This window comes from Hyperoodon ampullatus (genome assembly GCF_949752795.1).
Source record: "Hyperoodon ampullatus genome assembly, chromosome: 12".
Taxonomy (NCBI): domain Eukaryota; kingdom Metazoa; phylum Chordata; class Mammalia; order Artiodactyla; family Ziphiidae; genus Hyperoodon; species Hyperoodon ampullatus.
In genome coordinates, this window is record NC_136925.1 from 9821870 (window position 1) to 9843879 (window position 22010).

Here is a 22010-nt window from a genome sequence, read left to right on the forward strand (position 1 = left end):
TCCCCCAGTTGACTAAAATCTCCTTAGGGCTAATGCCACTGTACCATTCATAGTCAGAGATCATTACGTGCTAACAAATAAAATGATATTAAAAATAATTCGTGGGCTTCCCTGGTGGCACAGTGGTTGAGAGTCCGCCTGCCGATGCAGGGGACACGGGTTCGTGCCCCGGTCCTGGAAAATCCCACGTGCCGCGGAGCGGCTGGGCCCGTGAGCCATGGCGGCTGAGCCTGCGCGTCCGGAGCCTGTGCTCCGCAACGGGAGAGGCCACAACAGGGAGAGGCCCGCGTACGGCAAAAAAAAAAAAAAAAAAAAAAAAAAAAAAAAAATAATTCGTAAGCTTTTCCAGTGTACCTTTTTTAAAGTGGCAGATTCAACCTATTTTATAAAATTGTCTGTGTGTATGAATTTTTATATAATATGTTGTTCACCATTACACTCTTAGCACCTAGAACCCTGCCTAACACATAGTGGGTGTTCAGGTATGTGAATTGAATAAATGCCTAACACATAGTGGGTGTTCAAGTATGTGAATTGAATAAATGCCTAACACATAGTGGGTGTTCAAGTATGTGAATTGAATAAATGCCTAACACATAGTGGGTGTTCAAGTATGTGAATTGAATAAATGCCTAATACATAGTGGGTGTTCAAGTATGTGAACTGAATAAATGCCTAATACATAGTGGGTATTCAAGTATGTGAACTGAATAAATGCCTAACACATAGTGGGTGTTCAAGTATGTGAATTGAATAAATGTAAAACAAATTATAGGCAAGTTGCTACAAGAGAAAACGGGAAGTTATGGTAAACAAAAGGAACATGTCACATTAAAATGTGTACTGAAACTTTAGAAAATAGGATCAGGGTGCAGTACAGATTTTCCAGGGGGCAACAATTCACGCGGTTACTCTCAGCTCTACTTCTGCACCCTACCCCCCGCATTATGCCCCAACACACACAAATGAAACCAAATTAAACCAACCATGGTCAAAAAACAAAAGAAAGAACTCTTGGATGACTGCCCTCTTAGTCTAAGAGAGACTGTTCAATAGCCTGCCTCAGTTTGCTGATGAAAAATGGAAATCACGTGACCGGCCCCATGCTCAAATATACTGTGAGAATAACGAGAAGGCTTCTTCTCTGTGGAGCATCGGGAAGAATGGAGTTTGGGAGCAGCATTCACAGGGTGCAGACCATCAGGGGGCACGGGCTTGGGAAACAAAGATTGTTTTACATATGCAAAAGAAACAGAAACAATGGCCTCCTTCTGAAAAATCACACAACACGTATGTTTCATTTTCCCTTCACCAGAGCACTAACCTGCAGAAATAGAGCTTCCTCAAATAATTCCAATCTGCTTTTTTTTCACAAGCACTTTTAATTTGTCCTACAGGCTCAACAAAGCACCAGAGACGTCAGTCAGAGAACCAGGCCAGTGAACCCTGGGTTGGGAGTTGCCTCCCCCCGTGCCCTGCCCTCACGTAGCGGGAGCTGCTGCTGGTCCAGATTTCCCCTCCACAGCAGCCCTAAGAGCAGCAAGGCACCTGGGTGCCCTGGCCTCTCCTAGAGCAGTCAGATCAGCAGCAGGGAAAGCTAGGTGTAGCCTCCTGTGTCCCCCTCAACTCAACAGTCTGAATACCTGATGTCACGTGCAACACACCAGTCTCGTCCTGAGGGTCACAACCACTGTGAACCTCCACGGTGCTTCAGTCGCTGCACCATTCCCAGACACCTCGCCATCCCCTGTCGCCTGTGCCATGCTCTCTATCTGTCTTCAGTTCTGGCCTTTCTTCTTCTTCCGCTGGCTTCTGTCTGTTCCCCTCGGCACCTGGAACCTCATAAGTTCATCGCCGGTTTGCCTCTCCTTGCTCATTGTTGATGAGGCTCCAGCCGCCTCCCTTTGATATTTTCATTCCTTCTGACTGTTTCTCTCTCGTTTACCACCCCCCGGCCCTTGCCAACCCCTTCACTTCTGCCAGCTTTATTGCCATTTGCTTTCTCTCCCACACCTGTCTTGTGCCTTCGAGGACAATTCAGCAGACCCACAACTAGTGCCTAAGAATACAGGAAAGATTTTATACAGCGTTGAAGCACGGTGCATTTTTGTGAGCAAACGTGTTCCCGGTTGGCTTGTGTAACAACCACTCATAGTGTATAGGACGAAAATTAGTTTAAAAAGTTTAAAGCCTACGAACAAAGGTCAAAAGAAAAGAGAGTAGAAGCTGGTTTCTTGGCAGTGATCTGGGACACAGATGGAGCATAGTACAATAATGTTGGGTGTTAGAACATGCCTGGTTCTAGAACCTTAGATACCATGGATTCAAAAACGGTCCTGGCCCTGTGGGATGGTTTGTCTTCTCCAGGCATGAACATCCTGAGTAAACAAAGACAAGGCACTGGCCCAGCAGTGACATTAGCTAAGTCAACTTTGCTATCAACAGAGTGGAGACCCTTCATTTAAACCACATTCTACAGCATGATCCCTGGACATAGAAACACGAGTTTGGGCCAACTCTGAACTTCTGATGATTAGGTCATTCTGGGCCAGTTATATCCACTTAACCCTCAGTAACCCCATCTGTGAAATGAAAACATTGACCTAATAGATTTCATGAGGAACATCTAAGTAAATTTAAATAAAAGGGCAGAACCCACATCAATGGAGACTAGAACAGGTTCTGACTTTTGTAATATAGAGGGATAACAGCTAACATTTAGGAGGACTCTGTATGCTCCAGACTGTATGTGCTTTCTATTCCTTAACTGTTTTTTTTTTTTTTTTGGACAAATCTATATTGAAAATGTACCAGGTGCCAGGTCTGTTGTGGGTGCTGGAAATATAGTGTTGAATAAGACAAGTTCCTGAACTCAAGGGGTTTTCATCTTAGATGAAGAGAACACATAGATGGATAAACGTATCCCATGACAAACAACAGGTGCCATGGTTGCTGAGGAAGAGGTTAGAGAGTGACCAGGAATGTAGGAGGGATATTGTAGATAGATTATCCTGAAAAGGCTTGATCCAGCCGCTCCAGCAAAAAAATGGATTTGAACAGAGATTAAATAAGGTGATGAAGCAGATCATGCAACTATCTAAGGGAGAATATTCTAGATGGAGGGAATGCAAGTTGAGAGGCACCAAGGCAGTGGTGAGCTTGGTGTAACTGAGTATCAGCAAGAAGGCCAGGGGGGCAGAGGCAGGAGAAGTAAGGTGGGTGGAGATGGATGCGTGTCCATGACCCGGGTCCTATCATCCCTGATGACTGGCATGGATTTTATTCAGAGTGGGATGGGAGCTGACCTTAAGCAGCGGGGAGACATACTCTATTTTAAAGATGTACAGAATCACTCTGGCTGCTGTTGGGAGGGAAGACATGTGTGTAGGGTCAGGAGTGCGGGCAGGGAGTCCCATCAGGAAGTTATTGCAATTGCTCTGGCAGGAAGGAGGATGGCTCGCACTAGGATATTAGCAAACAAGGTAGTGAAAATGGACAGATCCTGGGGCTTATTTTGAAGGTAGAGTTCACAGAATTTACCGGTGGGTTGGTTGCAAGGTATGAATGAATGAGAAGATTCAAGGGTGAGTCCTCAATTTATGACCTGAGGAACTAGGTCAATTACAGAGACTGGAAAAGCAGGGAAGGAGCTAATTTGAGGGAGAAACTTCAAGAGTAGTGTCTAGGTCATGTTAAGTTTGACATGCCTCCTAGATATCTGAGTGAAGATGCTGAATAAGCATATATACGAGTTTCCAGACCTCAGGAAAGTGGTTTAGGCTAGAGATACAAATATGCAGTCTTGTTTAATGCTCACACAGTTCTAAGATGTGGGAATTATTATTATCTCATTTTTTAGAAGAGAAAACAGCCTTGGAGAAACTACATAATTTGCCTCCGAGGGTAAAGAAAAATTACAATTGAAAGCAAAATAGAAGGATCTAAATAGTTTATAAATAGCTGTGCTCCTATCTGGGTTGATTGAGGGGATTAATCTAAGTACAGTTAATAGAAAAAAATCAGAAAATGTATGATACCAAAACAAGCTTGGTTACTGGCTGAGATTCAAGTACAGCATTAATTATAATACTGAATGACCTCAGAAAGAAGACTCCAGGTGTACAGTCTGTGAAATGTAAGGGCATATTTCATTAAGTCACAGATATAGAATAGGTCCAACTTGCCAAGTGTGTACCTGGAAAGCAATGAATAAACTTAAAGAAGCCAAATATTTTTATCTTGGCTCACTGCAGATTTAAACAGAACATTGAAATCTATAAATATGTAAGCAGATAATGATGAATCATTTATCCCTTGTGTGTCTCTAAACTGCACCTAAATAACTCAAAAAAAGGAGGCTGTCTAAGCCCTTGGAGTAATCGGAATTCTTCCATGATCTTTCCTTGCATATTTACAACCACCTTGGAGGATGAGTTGAATCAAACAGAAAGTTCACTTCTTCCTGTACATAAACTTGGTGTATTCCCAGGACAGTATAAATTCAGTTGCACGACTGGAATCCAACTTTCACTTTCCTCAGCTCCTAATACTATTGTTTCTCTCTGGACATCGTTTCTGATTCGTTTCCAGTAAGTGATTATTCAGCAACTACTATAACTATAGCATGTTCGATTAAAAGCATAGTTTCCAGACAGTCTGGATTTGAATCTCAGCTCCACCACTAACCAGATACGTGGACAAGGGCAATTCCTATCACCTCTCTGTGCCTCATGAAAACTCTCACCTGTCAAATGATAATCGAACTTTCCTCACATGGTTATTATGAGGATTAAATTAGATACTATAGGTAAAATCCTTGATAAAGTACCTGGCATAGGTAAGGAATCAATAAAGCTTTGCCATTATTGTTGCTGTTATTATTACTACTATTATTTTTACATGCACTTTGTTTTATTTATTTAATGTTTTTATTGGAGTATAATTGCTTTACAATGGTGAGTTGGTTTCTGCTTTATAACGAAGTGAATCAGTTATACATATACATATATCCCCATATCTCTTCCCTCTTGTGTCTCCCTCTCACCCTCCCTATCCCACCCTCTAGCTGGTCACAGAGCACTGAGTTGATCTCCATGTGCTATGTGGCTGCTTCCCACTAGCTATCTATTTTACATTTGGTAGTGTATATATGTCCATGCCACTCTCTCACTTTGTCACAGCTTCCCCTTCCCCCTCCCTATATACTCAAGTCCATTCTCTAGTAGGTCTGTGTCTTTATTCCCATCTTGCCTCTAAGTTCTACATGACCATTTTTTTTTTTTAGATTCCATATATATGTGTTAGTATACGGTCTTTATTTTTCTCTTTCTGACTTACTTCACTCTGTATGGCAGACTCTATGTCCATCCACCTCACTCAAATAACTCAATTTCGTTTCCTTTTATGGCTGAGTAATATTCCATTTTATATATGTGCCACATCTTCTTTATCTATTCATCTGTTGATGGACACTTAGGTTGCTTCCATGTCCTGGCTATTGTAAATAGAGCTGCAATGAACACTGTGGTACATGACTCTTTTTGATTTATGGTTTTCTCAGGGTATATGCCCAGTACTGGGATTGCTGGGTCATATGGTAGTTCTATTTGTAGTTTTTTAAGGAACCTCCATACTGTTCTCCATAGTGGCTGTATCAATTTACATTCCCACCAACGGTGCAAGAGTGTTCCCTTTTCTCCACACCCTCTCCAGCATTTATTGTTTGTAGATTTTTTGATGATGGCCATTCTGACTGGTGTGAGATGATATCACATTGTAGTTTTGATTTGCATTTCTCTAATGATTAATGCTGTTGAGCATTCTTTCATGTGTTTGTTGGCAATCTGTATATCTTCTTTGGAGAAATGTCTACTTAGGTCTTCCACCCATTTTTGGATTGGGTTGTTTGGTTTTTGACATTGAGTTGCATGAGCTGCTTGTATATTTTGGAGATTAATCTTTTGTCAGTTGCTTCATTGGCAAATATTTCCTCCCATTCTGAGGGTTGTTTTTTCATCTTGTTTATGGTTTCCTTTGCTGTGCAAAAGCTTTTAAGTTTCAGTAGGTCCCATTTGTTTATTTTTGTTTTTATTTCCATTTCTCTAGGAGGTGGGTCAAAAAGGATCTTGCTGTCATTTATGTCATAGAGTGTTCTGCCTATGTTTTCCTCTAAGAGTTTGATAGTGTCTGGCCTTACATTTAGGTCTTTAATCCATTTTGAGTTTATTTTTGTGTATGGTGTTAGGGAGTGTTCTAATTTCATTCTTTTACATGTAGCTGTCCCGTTTAACCAGCACCACTTATTGAAGAGACTGTCTTTTCTCCGTTGTGTATTCTTGCCTCCTTTATCAAAGATAAGGTGACCGTATGTGTGTGGGTTTATCTCTGGGCTTTCTACCCTGTTCCGTTGATCTATATTTCTGACTTTGTGACAGTACCATACTGTCTTGATTACTGTAGCTTTGTAGTATAGTCTGAAGTCTGGGAGCCTGATTCCTCCAGCTCCGTTTTTCTTTCTCAAGATTGCTTTGGCTATTCGGGGTCTCTTGTGTTTCCATACAAATTGTGAAGTTTTTTGTTCTAGTTCTGTGAAAAATGCCAGTGGTAGTTTGATAGGGATTGCATTGAATCTGTAGATTGTTTTGGGTACTATACTCATTTGCACAATGTGGATTCTTCCAGTCCAAGAACATGGTATATCTCTCCATCTATTGGTATCATCTTCACTTTCTTTCATCAGTGTCTTATACTTTTCTGCATACAGGTCTTTTGTCTCCTTAGGTAGGTTTATTCCTAGGTATTTTATTCTTTTTGTTGCAATGGTAAATGGGAGTGTTTTCTTAATTTCACTTTCAGAGTTTTCATCATTAGTGTATAGGAATGCAAGAGATTTCTCTGCATAATTTTTTCTCCTGCTACTTTACCAAATTCATTGATCAGCTCTAGTAGTTTTCTGGTAGCATCTTTAGGATTCTCTATTTTACATGTGCTTTGAATTCCATGTGTCCCTTATCTCCTTTTCTCTAGAAGAGGAAGGAACAATTAACAGAAGATAAAAACTTCAGAAACGTAAAATTCCCAACAATGGTCACTTGTTCAAGTTTTAACATTTAAAATAATTTATTTTTTAGAAATCTTTTGCAATTTCTGTTGGTAAAATTAAGCAGAGTTATTCTTTCACATGTGCCTTCTGGAGCTCTCTGTGGGGTATTATGATCCAACATGACGTAAAATAATTCATTTTGCCTGTTGACAGTAATCCTGGGTACAGAAGAGAGGCGAACCTTGGCAAGAGTGTGGTACCCATTAGGTACCATAGCTTCACGGTCAGGCTTGGGTTTGGAGTAAGACCTGCTCAGCCCCAAAGGGCTCCCTTTCTCCTTTGTGTTAATCCACAGAAGACTTCCCTGGACCTCTTCACTGGGGTGTGTCTCTAATCACAGATGATGAATAACTGATCATATCAGCATAATTCAGATGAACAATACAGATATTTTAAACAAACTTCAAATAAATACCTTCATGCCATCTCTCTCATATACGGAACATCAATAGCACTGATTATGCTTGTAAAGAGGTGACTTTGGTATAAGATGAAATACCCATGTCCACGTTACAGCAAACACGTCTCCAAGAGGCAGGCACTGGTACAGACAGCCACATAATGCAGGCGGTGGACGTCTAAACCCTATCCCGAACTCAAATTCATCATTTTAACTTTCTTTCAAACAGAACCTCACACCTGTATTTATACAAGAAGCTTCTAGGTGGTCCTTCAGGGCCCAGTCCATCCCAGCACAGCTTAAACCTCCTCACTGCTGCTGAAAATTAAGTTTTTAAAACTTCATTGTAAAAGAGATAAAGAAAATTAATGTCTAGCTTTTTATTTGCCAGAGAAAGCCCACTGCGGTTAAATTGCTTGAATAGGGTGACATACACCTGGCTGTGATGGGAACCACATTGTAACAGGCTGCATTCACAGCTTCCAATAAGTGTGCTCATCTTCCCTTCATGTAAACCTTTTCCTTTCTTCCTTCTTTCCTTCCTTCCCTCTCTTCTTTCTTTCCTTCCTTCCTTCTTTCTCTCTCTCTCCCCTCCCTCCCCCCTCTTTCTTTTTGCTAACTTACCAACCTCTTCCTATGTTCCTAACACCATTCTATGGCTATAGAGATGAGAAGTCAAATGCTTTGGGAGCCCTTCCTCCCTTACAGGCTCTTGTCTCAGAGAGTGGTGAGTGTATTTAACCCTGAACTTGAGTGTAACGTGCACCATCAGAGGGAAATACAGGACCCCACAGGAACAAGCAAGGAAAAGGGACCCTGTAGGAAATGGAGGGGAGTCACCTGGGAGGAAATGCCAGGTAGGCATCTGCTTAATGGATGAACAGGAAAACAAAGACAAAAACAAAAAAAAACTAAGAGAAGAGAATGAGAAAGAGTGTCCTGGGAATAGGGAATAACCTTCAAGGGCCAAGATGTAAGGAAGTTCAGAGAACAGAAAAAAATTCAGGATGGCTAAACCACACACCAAGAAGGACAGACACAGCTGGAGAGGAATTCTGCCTGAGGATGAAACATTCCTCAAGTTTCACCCGTGTCTGATTTAGGGGAGATTTTGTATTTAGAATTGATGCTGGACGGGATTATGACTTTGAATCCAATATGACTTGTGTCCTTACAGAAAGAGGAAATGTGGACACAGACAAGTACACAGGGAAGACAATGTAAAGACACAGGGAGAAAACGGTGTCTACAAGCCCTGGACAGAGACTTTTCTCACAGCCCTTGGAAGGAACCAAACTTGCCAACTCTTTGATCCATAACTGGGATCCCAGCCTGCATAACTGAGAAGATAAATTTCTGTTCTTTAAGCCACTCCACCTGTGGTACTTTGTTATGGCAGCCCTAGCAAACGGAAACAGATTTTAGTTTTTATTGATAAAGCGGATACAGACTACAGCTGGACCATCTTTGAGAAGCAGGCAATGGCTGAGTCATACAAAGCACATGATGAAATGTGGACTTTGTCCCGGAGCACAGGTGAGCTCCCCACCTGGAGCGGGTACCACATTGGGTGCAAGGTCCCTGCCCTGATCTGGTGCACACAGACCACCTCCTTTTTGATGGGGCCTTTGGGCTTTGCTTCTTCCTTGGTCAGCTTCTCACCAGCTGACATTTATCAGTTCCTGCCAGGCCTGAAGATGTGTCCCGAGTCCTGCTCTGGTTAACACGGACTCCTGGCTTTTAACCTGCTCTGCGTGTCCTTAGCACAGACTGGGTGATACGACTTTTCATTATTGCCAAACAGACTGAGTGCTCTCCCATGTGCACCACCCCACAACTTCAGGGCGGCCACAATTTCCAAACTCCCAGCACTTCATTCTTTGCCTGAGGGCTTTCTCTGCCCAGGTGAGAGGGGACGAATGCCCCACACCCCGTGACCCACGGGGGCCCCTGAACCCTCATTCCATTGAGGGAGAGAACCCTGAGGCCTCTGTCTTCATACCTCCCGCCAGTGTTTCTTTACTAGAATTAATTTTGCCCTTTGTCTTTCTTCTCTTACTTGTTATGAGTTGAGTTGTGTCCCCCAAGAAGACCTGCTGGAGTCTTGATCTCAGTACCTCAGGAATAGGGTCTGATTTGGAAACAGGCCTTTTACAGAGTCACCCAGTTAAAGTGAGCTCCTTTATTGTGGGCCCTAATCCAATGGGACGTATATAAAGGGGGGAGCTGGCCACAGAGACGAACCCCATAGGGATGGAAGATGGTGTGAAGACAGAGGGCATGGAAACACACGTCTACAAGCCAAGAACACCCGAGGCTACTGGAAGCAGAGACACCCGAGGCTACTGGAAGCAGAGAGAAAGGCTGTAATCGTTCTCTCCCAGCTCTCCAAAGGGAACACGCCCTGACAGCACCTCCATTCCTGATGTCTGCCCTCAGAACTGTCAGATAATACGTTTCTGCTGCTCTGAGCCACCCAGTCTTTGGGGCTTTGTGATGGCAGCCCTAGGAAATGAGCACACCTGTCTATCCAATTAACTATTTGTACTTGAATTTTTATCTTACAGTCTGCTTAACTAAGATGCATTTCCCTGATTAGATTGTGAGACACCTTAGAAAAAATATTGAACATTCTGCTGTTTATAACCCTCTGATAACTAGAAAAATATTCTCCATAGAGTCAGCATTTAATAAAGACTTGAAAAGGATGAGAGAAACAATCTAAGTGTCTACAGATGAATGGATAAAGAAAATGTTATATATATATTTCAGCCATAAGAAAGAAGGAAATCTTCCCATCTGTGACAACATGGATGGACCATGTTGTGTAATAGGTCAGACAGAGAAAGACAAATACTGTATGATCTCACTTATTTGTGGAATCTTAAGGAACCAAACTCATAGATACAGAAACCAGCCTGGTGGTTGTCATAGGCGAAGGGTGGAGGGATAGGCAAAATAGGAAGATGGAAAAAAAGAACAAAAAAAGAAAGAAAGAAAGAAAGAAAAGAAAAGAAAAGGAAGAAAAGAAGTAAGTAGGAGAGAAAGAAAGGAGGAAGGAGGGAGGAAGTGATAAAATAAAAGGGATCTTAAGATGTAAGTGGTTTGTTACACGTAAACACAGATAAATGAAGAAATAATCAAACAAGTAGAACTACTATCTGGAAAAGGCTGGTTCACAGTCACTTCACAAAGACAGGATTTCACACTTAGTCATCTCATTACTTATTTCCGTTTAATAAAATAAGAAAATAACAACAAAAATAACCAAGCCCCTGATAAAAAATGTCTGGGCATTTTCCGAGTCTTATTACATATTGCATAAGTTTAACTGCCATTCATCGTGGGCAACTCCTCCACTTCAGAGGCCCACTGAGAGGTTTAAAGGGTCACTGGAAACTATTGACTTTTCCACCCTGATTCAGGGTCAAGCACAAGTAATCCTATAGCTCTGCTGGCAGAGTTGTGCTGAATAATTACATGTACGCACATTGTGATGACTATATTTGTGAGAATGCAATCGTTTCTGTCTTTAAACGCAATGCAAGAATCCCTCTGGCAGAAAAATAAAAATGTTATTGTGTTGCGAATCTTTTCTAAAATGATTTAGGTTAAAATATTAAAAGAAAATATTAAAATAGATTAAACAGATTAAAACATTAAAAGAGATTAAAATATTAAGAGAAAGATGTTTTTATTTGAAGTTTATGAAGGTACATGTGGCCTGACATGGGTGGCTCTTCAGTTTGTTGTTCTCTCTGACATGCTGAGCCAGACTTGGGGGGACCCTGGGAGCCAAGGCAGGCCTCCATGCTCCCCCTCCACCCTGCAACTGCACTCTCCTCACCATAAAGAGGGCAGAAGTGGACGATGCCCAGGACCCAGCTTTGGGAAGAAAGAGAAGCAAGGGAGAAGAAGATCAGAAGGCAGAAAGCTGGAAACGTTTGGCTGCTAAGTGAGTTCTTATAAAGGGATGGACCTCTCAATGGACACAAAAGAAGCTGTCAGCATACACTCATATGTAACGTATTCCTCAATGTAAGCATACCCTTCTGAGTTAGTAACAAGGAACAATGACTAATCTAATAAATTGTGTTACCAAAAGGAATATTATGATATTTTGTTTTAAAGGACTTCCATGAGCCACAAATTCCAAGCCAAACTTCAAGCTTCACATTTAACTCCACTAACCTAAAATTTAGCACTGCACTATAGTTTAGGAGTAATAATTTTTCTTATAGTTTGGACATGATACTGTTATACTGTCAAGAAATATATACCATTGGCATTTCATAATTACTTCTGAATTATTTTCAGAGGGGAGAGCTCTAAAGAACCAAGCTACATCATGGAAATAAGTAAAAAAAAAAAAAAAAAAAAAAAAAACGATTAAACAAGAAGGTCAAATATTTGATTATAGAAAAGGCTCTAGAACTCCAACTATTCACATATTTCGCAAAAATCAGTATTTTAAATACACACATCTATCCTCTACCTAATGAGAATGCAACTACAAATATCAACATCTGTGCTTCGAAGGTTGCTAGTTACGTAGAGAATATTGGAACAAAGAAAACAATTTTCTCATTCAACAAATAAAGGCTGAGTCTCAAATAAGTGTAAGGAATTATGCCAAGTAGCTGTGGGATTCAAACTGAACAAGATTTAGACCCTATCTAGCCGTCGACTTAAGCCTTGATCCCTTGTAATTTCAATACTAAGTGGTGTCTATTCGGGAATTTGAAAGTCAGAAAAATCTGTGATATAAGCGTAGAGGGGGGAAGAACCAGAACATATCTTGGCTGCTCAGGGAGATACAATTTGAGATGCAAACTTTTAACTGGATCTACAACAATGGGTCTGGTTTTCATACATGAATACGGATGAGAAGGAATCGAGGGAGAGGAAAAGCATCAGAAAAGTGAAGATGTATAAAAGTATAAGCTGGGTTCTGGTAACAGCCAGCCCCACTTGACCAGAACAATGGTACCGAGTGGTGAATATCAGATTATCAAGTCAGAATAATATAAATCACAGTCCATAGAAGGAGTCATGGACCATGATGCCCCCGGAAGATAAATCTGGAGGCAGAGTGTAGGTTGCCCTGGAAGGTGAGTGTCTAGGTCAGGGCTCGTAAACTCAGGTGCACATCAGGCCAGGGGCATCCTGTGCGAAGCAGCCTGGGGGACCTATGCGGTCCTAGCCCATAGGAAACTCAGCGGGTCCAAGTCTGCCATAAACCCTGTTCCTTCAGAACAACTGGAAACCCAGATTTTGATGTGAACTTTTCTAATTCCTGGATGTCAAACAATTCAAAAGGAACTTTCTATTGACTGATGGATGGATTTATTGATTGACTGATGGTTGAAAGCTGAATTCAGCCCCTGTGCTGACAGCTTTCAGTGGGTCCATGAGTAACAGAGATGTTACTGTTACTTATCAATTAATGATCTCAGCATTAATTGATAAGGCCTCAAAGGAGACAGTGACAGCATTACTACATGTGTAACCTTTTTTTCTTGCAGTTTAATCGATTGGTAAGTTAGCTTTTAATGCATAGTAGTTAACAAATTTAAGACAATGTGATTTAGAAGGAATTTTAAACTACCTGGTGAAAGCATGTCAAAATTACATACAATTTTTGGTTAAAGGTTTTGGCTGCTGTAAAAATGTTATTTTAAATATATTTTGAATTATAAGAACTTTTTGTACTTTTCCCCATTTAATTGGAATGATTTCCTAGTTTCTGCAAATAAGGTAATTGTAAATTTAAAGCATTAAGCATTTATTATTGAATAATGTATATATACCTATTCTGAGAAACATAAGTGGGTCAAGTCTAAATAAATTCTTTAAAGTTTACTGTATTGCCAGTGGTTTCACAACTATTCTCTTGTACCTATTTGTCAATTAAGTCAAGTAAAAATGATTAAGACAAAAAAAAGGAAATTTACAGTTTGAATGAAAACAACCTAATGGAATCATGTCATAATGAGATCAAATTGCTGAAAAGATCATATATATGATGACGTGACAATCATGAAGTTAAAATTAGAAACAGTAAGTTGAGAAATAAATAAAATAAACTTCAAAAATAAAAAAATAACATTATTATGTCAGAGTTAAAAAAAAAAAAAGAAAAAGAGAAGTCAATATGGGCAGTAGCTATGTGGTCCCAAATGAAGATTCATTTACTATCACTATTAATACATTAAAATGATTGATTAAATTAAGAGCTCTATTTTAATCCTTTAAACATCCAATCAGAAGGCTGTTTTTCTCCCACAGCTAGTTTTAATAATGCAAATATTTTCAATACTTATCATATAGAAAAAGAGGTCAGTTGGTACTATTTTAATAATACTTTCCAACCAGCTGCATGACTTCCATGGATTATATGAAGCCAAGTCATCTTCATGCAACTCCCTTTGTGTCTCCTGTGCTCACGTTAAGTTTTTAATAAGTTGTGCTCAGAGAATTATGGACATCTCTGGTAAGAAGTTAAAGGAGCCTCTGAATGTCCACAGTCCTGCTCTCAATAATGCAGGAAAGAAGTTTTTAAGGAGAAACCAGAACCTAGAAGAGGAAACTCACTCTCTGCCTGGGTGTCTGGAGGGCACACACTCCTGAGAGCTCCCCTACCTACAAGGCACAGCTGGAACAAGATGGGCTCCGCAGGTGGAGGTGTTCTGAGCACCTGGAAGCCAGTCCAAGCCCAGAAAGGCTTCCAAAATGGTGAATCAGTCCCACTGGGTAAACCAGGTCGCCAAGATGCTTGTCACTGTGCATGCATTCTCTGAACCTTTTACAAAATTTTGTTTAAATGATAACGATGGGGGTCAACTCTGAAAGGAGGACTCATGGGGAGAGTCTGCCTTCACAGAGCTTCTCTGAGGCCAGTCTGAGGTTTCAGTGGGGATGAGTGAGCAGTCCCCACAGAGGAGGGGACTCTTGGGAATAAGGTCAAGGTCAAGGTCAGGAAGTCATTTTATAAGTTCAGGGTTTGATTTGTTAAATTTTAAAAAGAGAACCAGTGGGTTTCTCTAACAACTTGGTATCCAAACTTCAGGAGAATCAAGCAAGTCCTTTAAAAGTCCATGAGTTTGTTGGACATATTTTGTAAAGGAATCTTGATTTATTTCCTGGGCATCCATGCAACCTGAGTAGGTCGGCATCTGCACAGGTGAGGATTAAAGTGTGGTCCTCAGCTGTCACAGGAAGTGCTCCTGGGGCTGCTCTGACCTGAGGAAAGAATGCTGTTGCCTGGGGCCACCACAGTCCCACGTGCCTGGGACGGTCTCTGAATGACAGTTCTTGTCTTGATATAATATGACCTGTTCTCCTTTTCCTCTCTCAAGCACCCTGAATTTACTGGATTCAAGCACTGCTGAAGACTTTACTCCAATTCAACCATGTTTTCAACAGTCTTCTTGGCAGGTAGTTTACCTTCCCCTATGTTTGGCTTGTCTATTGGTTCTATGGCCAGAGGGGCAGAAAGCAGTGGCCTCAAACCATGTCACCTCTGCCCTGCCTGAAATCCACCAACTTAAGGGGCCACCCCTGAATCTGTATTTATGAAAATTTCTTCTTCAGCATAGCTTTAGAAAACTATGGACAGACTCTTCTGCATGTTTTGTTATTAGAAAAGGTAATGTAGATTATAAATAGTATTTGTCTTGTTTTCACTGCCCTCAAACTGATAATAATTTAGAGATCAGGTGTCTAAATCAGCTTTTCCTAAGTATACTTTACTATCTACTCTATAATATTTTAGATAAACTATTTACTTATTTAATCTTTGTTTTCTTACTTTCTGTTATGTTTAACTGACAAGGCACTTCAACTCCTTTTGTAAACTTTAAAATACTAAATAAATATAAAAATTAAGGTTTTAAATAAATATTCTAAGTCTTTCTTTAATCCTAGAAGTAATGACCATCTTTGTGTGTAGAGGACACAGTTACAACTCAGAAGGTTGGCCTGGTGGAATGAAGCTGATGGGCAAAAGAGTCATTTTCTGAAGTCAAAATACGAAAGGGAAAAAGTCACTTGTCATGCTGGTTCGGAGCAGGAAGAAAATCACAACTGTCTCAATTTTGCATAATAATGCACAGAGATTCCCTTTAGAGTCTTTTTGAAAATGACTTTGGACTACTAGTGGAAGGACAGACTCTGTGACTTTGGATTAGAAAATTTACCTCCCTGACTCTCAGATTCTGCATCTTTAAAATAGGGTTAGCATTTCCTTCACGTACCTTTTGTGAGAACTAAATATAATTATATATAAGGAGCACCCAGGAGTGTGTCTGGGAGCAAATGCTCATTAAATGACAACTGTTATTCTTATTTTAAAAATGAAAGAAAAGCAGCTCCTTAACAATCACAAAAACTACACCCCAAGATCTCTGTGAATTCCCTAGTTCTCAAATATCCCTCTATTACATCATGAGAAAAGTAACACTTGGGGACTGGCCTCAACACTCATCCAAAACCCTTTCACGAAGCACCATTGCTTCCTTGCCTTTATAGAATATAGTACACTTATTCACATCTCATATATTAACCACCAGGAGATCTGGTGTCCTACTCTAAGTTTTGCGAACGTGACTTTATTTCCTGGTTCAGAAGCATTATTTTCTTATACCTCTTCCTGTTCTTTTTTCTTCCAACAACAGACGTTACAGTTTGCTTGATTTCCAGGACTGTTCTTCACAAAGGAATGAAATTACCTTCCTTTCAAGAGTAATTACAAATGCCTCTATGAGCAAAATTCCTGAGCTTTCAGTGAGCTGCTAAGAAGACTTGGGGTGGATGGCAAGCCTCCCTCACTGTTCGATCTTTACTCCTGCGCAGGCCCTCTCGTTGTGTAAGCAATCCAAATCTGTGCTCGCAAGGTGACAAAGTACCCCAGGGCTCATTGGGTGACTCATAAAGAGTGAAGCTAACAGGTATTAAACCACAAAATCCAAGGAGTTACTGATTCTGTTTAGTTTTTTTTTTTTTTTTAGAAATTTCATAAACACAGAAAGAAAGGCAACAGATAGTATATCTAGCACATTAGATCAAAGGAGATGATAGATCAAAGATTTCTACGGGAAGCAGAGTAACAAATAGGTCCATGAGTCTTGGGGGGAGAAGGGGGTGAGCCAGACCTCTGCTAAGGCTGGGTGGGTTGCAGGCTCCAGCCAGAAAGAAACGTGCAGAGACAGCCCTGGCCCCTGGACCTAAGTAAACCTGGAGCCTGCTCTTCAGAATTGGAGGGCAATCTTTGAGGAAGAGCCTAAGGTCATCTTGTCTTGTCTCTGCAGCCAGTGGGCTGTCCCAAGTGGGCTCATCAGATGTATCGCCTGGTCTAGCCCAGCCGACCTGGGGTAACCACAGTGGCAGCCTCACAGAAGCCAATTCCGACTAGTTTGTAGGTGCAACTTTGTGGTTTCCCTTTTCACAGCAAGAGTGTGCATTTACAAACATCTAAGTGAATGAACTGTCATGCACAGCTACGTTTGTGTTACACTAGTAGTCAAGCAACCATGTAATCAACAGGGAAGAGAATAACACATGTTCAAAAAATACAGATGTTTTACACAGAGCATCTATTCACTTCTCACTGTCACTTGCTAGCTTGCACATTACTTTTACAGATGAGGAAACTGAGATTAAATGAGTCCCCCAAAGTGGCAGAACCATCAAGGGGCAAAACTAAAATATGAAATCCAGGTCAGGCGGATCTCAAAGTTGACGATCTTTACAGTTTACCACGCTCACCCTCCAGAGAAATCTAAATGATGGATGTTTTCTCATTTGAATAGATGCAAAGGAAGTGAAAGCAGATCACTGAGTGGTCAGGAAAGGAAGCAGGTTTACAGAGAAGAGAGGCTAGAAGTGAAATGTCCAGGGGTCCCTTGGGGACCCCAGACCCTATTTCTCACTGTTCCTCTGGTCTTTCTTTACCCTTCTTCCTGGGATTCTGCAAGACACTCCAATATCTCTTAGGCAACCCAGATGCGGTTCTCTGACTCACAAAAGGAAGGCTGCTCTCCGCATGCGCTGCTGTAGCTGCCTCTGGGGGTGCTCGAAGGTTCTTGCGTTGTAAGGACCACACTTCACCCTGAGCCACACAGACCAAAATTTCACTTGGGAAAACACAGCTGTGCTGGAGGGCAATTCAACAGTTCTGACCACTTGAAACTTAACTATGTGCATCACGGTCCTATTGATAAACAGTTGTAGAATTCTGGGAGATCTACTATAGATTGTGAAATTTTAGCAAAGCCGAATATATCATGAAGAGTACATAAAAATGATGCATTTGTCCCCCACCCCTTTGCTTGTATAACCGCTAATCTGTCAGCATCATGTTTTTAAATTTCTTTGATCATCAAATAAATCTGTTGTTGATCACCTTAAGGTATATTAGATTTTTAAAAAACAGTTAAATGGCCACTAAATTATCTAATACTTTGCAAACTAACATGCTCATTAGACTATAAAAGGAGAGTGCACTAAAGTCATTATAATTTGTTTCAATACACTTTTTATTCTGACAGAAAGTACATTTAAATTTACTGGGATCTTGAGGTCAGTGGCTGCTACTGTCTTGAAGCTGGTCCCAAGCTCTACTGTATTAGGACTTGGGATTCTCACCATAAGAGAAGTGTTTCCAGGCTGGCCGCCTAGATCCACAGCCAATTTTCTCAGGGTCCTGCCCCTACAAACCCATAACCATGGCCAGGCATCATGTCCTACAAGCTTTGAGAGGCAGTGGTTAGATCAGCCTCTGTTGTGAGACTGCCCAGATTTAAATTCTGCCTCTGCCGCTTCTGATTTGTGACCTTTGACAAGTCACTTAACTTTCCTGGACCTCAGCTTCCAATGAGTTACAACAGTGCCCCAAACACACAGGAAACTTTCAACAATGCTATGAGAATGCCATGAAGACCTTCCTTCTCTCTCCAACCCTATAACACAGAACAAGGTAATTGCCAAGACACTGTCTTGTTGAGAAAAGAAACTAAAATCTCTGGAGTCAAGTTCAAAGCAGGCCCTACGGTTCGTACTCTCAAAGACCAAAGAAGCTCCACTGGCTTCTGGTCTTTGTCAGAGTGACATAGAGAAGAGGGCTAGGGCAAGAAAGAGCGGTCTTGTGGAGGAGTTTCTGAGCTGAGGTGGTGGTGGCTTCCTCTTTACCCTCCTCTGCTAGTCACCTTCCATTCCTCCAAGGTCACGGAGCCGGATGCTGCCATCCCAGAAGCTGGGGACTGGCAATCACCTCTGGTCCCCAAGGTGGACCCAATGACGCCGCCACTGGAGCTGCACACTCATTGCCTGGCAGGGAGAGGTGGCGATAAGGAGGATAAGCAGAACCCTTCCTGATGTCCCCACTGGAGCACCACATGTACGTAGTTTCCCTGAGGACCTTCCCACCACAGAAGTCCAGGGGAAGGCAGGCACGTGGACATCACTCACAGAGGGGAGCTGGGGCGGGGCAGCGGGGAAGCCGTGACGGCTCAGTGGGGAGGTCAGACGCATCCCAGATGTCCCTGAGGATGGCCTCTTCCCTCTCCCACTGCCAAGGCCCAGCACCAAAGTCCAGAGCAGGGAATAGGGAGCAACAGTGTGAGTGCACACCATGCCCCATGCCCTAAAGCCCAGGCCACCCACTGCGGGGCTCCACCTTGGGTGCTGGACCCCCAGGAGAGAGAGAAGAGAAGGTGTGGGAGGCTGCACTGCACGTCAAAAGTGAGGCTGAAATATTAAAGAGGATGGACCATCTCATTCCGAACACCAGTTCGCTCCTATTAAGTGACCATGACTGGACATGACAGAATTGGACCCAGATGGTTTTAAGAGTCTGGTTCACAGCAGCAAGGAGAGCCCTGTGGAGCCCCAATGAGGTAGTTTTTACTGAAAAACGAGGAATAATTTGATGGCTACACCTCATGAGTTAAGACTTCTCAATCAAAATATTTCTTTTAAAAAACCAGCTGTTGCCATTTCCGATGCAGTCAAGTCACCACGCACACAGCTGTGCCGTCCCTTCGCAGAACCACAGTGAGTGTGCAAACTTCTGATCTCTAGTTAACCTGTCAGCTTCTTAAAATTCGTTCTTCCTTTATCCAGATTCTCTAAGTTCAGGGAAGTCGAGTCGTGGGCTTCTCTTTAACCTTTCAGCCTTCAGCGTGGCTTCTTTGATTTTACACCGAAAAATGTACTTTGGCTCCCATAAGCAAGGTGATTGATATATGAGTAGCACACATTTACATACATATGTATATACATCTATTGAATATTATAGATATGTAACTACATCTAAGTTTATATGTATAATAGTAAATAAGTGCTTTCTCTTTGGAAAAAATTATGTAAGTATTAGAATAACCTGCTAAAAATAGGTAGGAAGGATCAATAATGGAAGTGTGAAGAAATGTTACACTTCATCCTTTCCCCTACGTAATCCTTGCTACCTCTCCATAGACAAAGGTCATGTGTCTACATAGAAAACTTATACCCGAGGTCTTTTTACGGGTTGTGGGTGAGGCTGGCATGTTTCATGCTGTCTGGGGACCTGACCCTGTCCCTCAGTTTACAAGGATGAAGCCATCTGGGGACTGTTCTTCCCTTGCTAGTTAAGTTGCACGACACTTACCTACCCACTTCCTGACTTCCGGATCTGCAGTAAACGCTATTCGAATGCCCACTGTCCTACTGCTATTGAACTTGGCTTTATAACTACAATTAGATGAGCTAGACTCTATAAACTCCAACTAGATGTTGCAACTTGTGGATTATTCTGCAATAAAAGGTTCTCAGTTGTCTGCTTTCACTGCCAAATTGTCAGGAGTTATGAGTTCCCAGATTCTAAGCTCTAAACTCTTGAGGCTGGTTCCCACCTGATAAGCAAACACACAAGGAACAACAAAAAGAAAAAGCATCCCCCCAGGTGGGACAGCAGCTTCCAGGTTCTTGTGTCCTTTCTTGGGGCCTCAGCTGCCAGGGTTCAGATACTCTTGCTTTCTTGATGGCTTGTCCTCATGCCAGGTCCCCTTCACTTGGTCTTTGATGTTCCCACTGTCCTGCTCTCAGGTGTGCGGTCCTTCTGGTCTGCTCAGAACTCACCCCCAGGGCAGCATCTCCCCATCTGCTCCCCTGGGTCCTGGGTCCATCTTTGCCCCACCTTTGCCTGCAGCCCTGCCTTTCTCCCATGTCTCACCTGCCAACACCCTGGATCAGGAGCCCAACACCAGGGCAGGATGCTGGCAGCAGGTCAAAGGCTAGAAGGTCGTATATGCTGGGTTTACAAAGACCGCTGTCAACCCTCCTTCAAGTGCTTCAACTGCACTGAGAAACGAGTAGCTTAATCCCAGGCAAGAGTCATGAATGTATTCCCTCTTGTTTCTCATAAAGTTTAAAGGTAAGAAAGTAACTTTGGATGTGATAATCACCTTCTTCATCAATATTTTTTTTGAATTTTATTTTATTTATTTTTTTATACAGAAGGTTATTAGTTATCTATTTTATACACACTGGTGTATATATGTCAAGCCCAATCTCCCAATTCATCCCCTCCCGCCCCGCCACTTTCCCCCCTTGGTGTCCATACATTCATCAACATTTTTATATTTAATCCTCTTTCCCAGCAGGCTGTTGATGAAACACTTCACCCACCAGGCACAGTTTCTTCCTTATGATACTATTACCCACTGCTATAAATATAGTTTGTCCCTTCTCAGACTTCTAATTTTCTCTTTTGTTTTGTTTCTACATCCTGTAGACATCATCAAACAAAAGGTATCATGTAACTCTTGAGAAAGCAACATTGAGGACACATTCTGTTGCCAGTCCCCGATGAAAGGAAAAGCTTTCCTGCATCTTTAAAGGACAACAGAGCTCGGGAGAAGAGCTGAGCAGAAACACAGAGGCTGTGTGGCTGAGCCCCATGTTTCATCGGGAAACCCTCTCACTTTGGATGCAAGATCCTCTGAACCACTCCCTGATGCAGGGCTAGGTTTTTACACCACGACCCAAAATAACTCTTGCTGTAATACAGCAAATGAGGATATTTTTAATATTTATTTTGTGACCCCTGTCCACCTTTCCTACTTAAAATTATTACCACACCTAAGGTTATGCATATATTTTCACCACTGTGGATGGATCATCACAGATTTTAGGTGTCTCAACAAATATGCTATTTTAACCAAAGGGTGCCAGATGGAAGTTTAATGGCCAATCTTCCCTCACCTTACGAGAAACATAAGGCAAGTCCAGAGGGAACAATTCAGGTTACACTCAAGGCCAACATAAAGAGTGATAATACCTTTCTTTCTTCGGAATCCCTTTGATCCAAACAGTATCCAAAAAAAGGACTGTAGTTTCATTTAAGTAATGTAACAGTGATATTTTGGAAATACAGACTTTACATAACACTTTTCCCTTCAAGCTAAGAATAAGTTTAACTCTGAATTGTACCCTACTGTAAAGGAATGACAAAAGATTTGGGGAGTAAGA

The 22010-nt window shown here is 41.7% G+C and overlaps 1 protein-coding gene across 3 annotated transcripts in view; it reads right to left on the minus strand.

Annotated features, from left to right (window-relative positions):
* The window catches only part of LOC307061173 (regulating synaptic membrane exocytosis protein 1-like), a gene marked incomplete at both ends in the record, with an annotated part of 205713 nt that overhangs the window by 28506 nt on the left and 155197 nt on the right, over nucleotides 1-22010 (minus strand). The window lies entirely within an intron of this gene.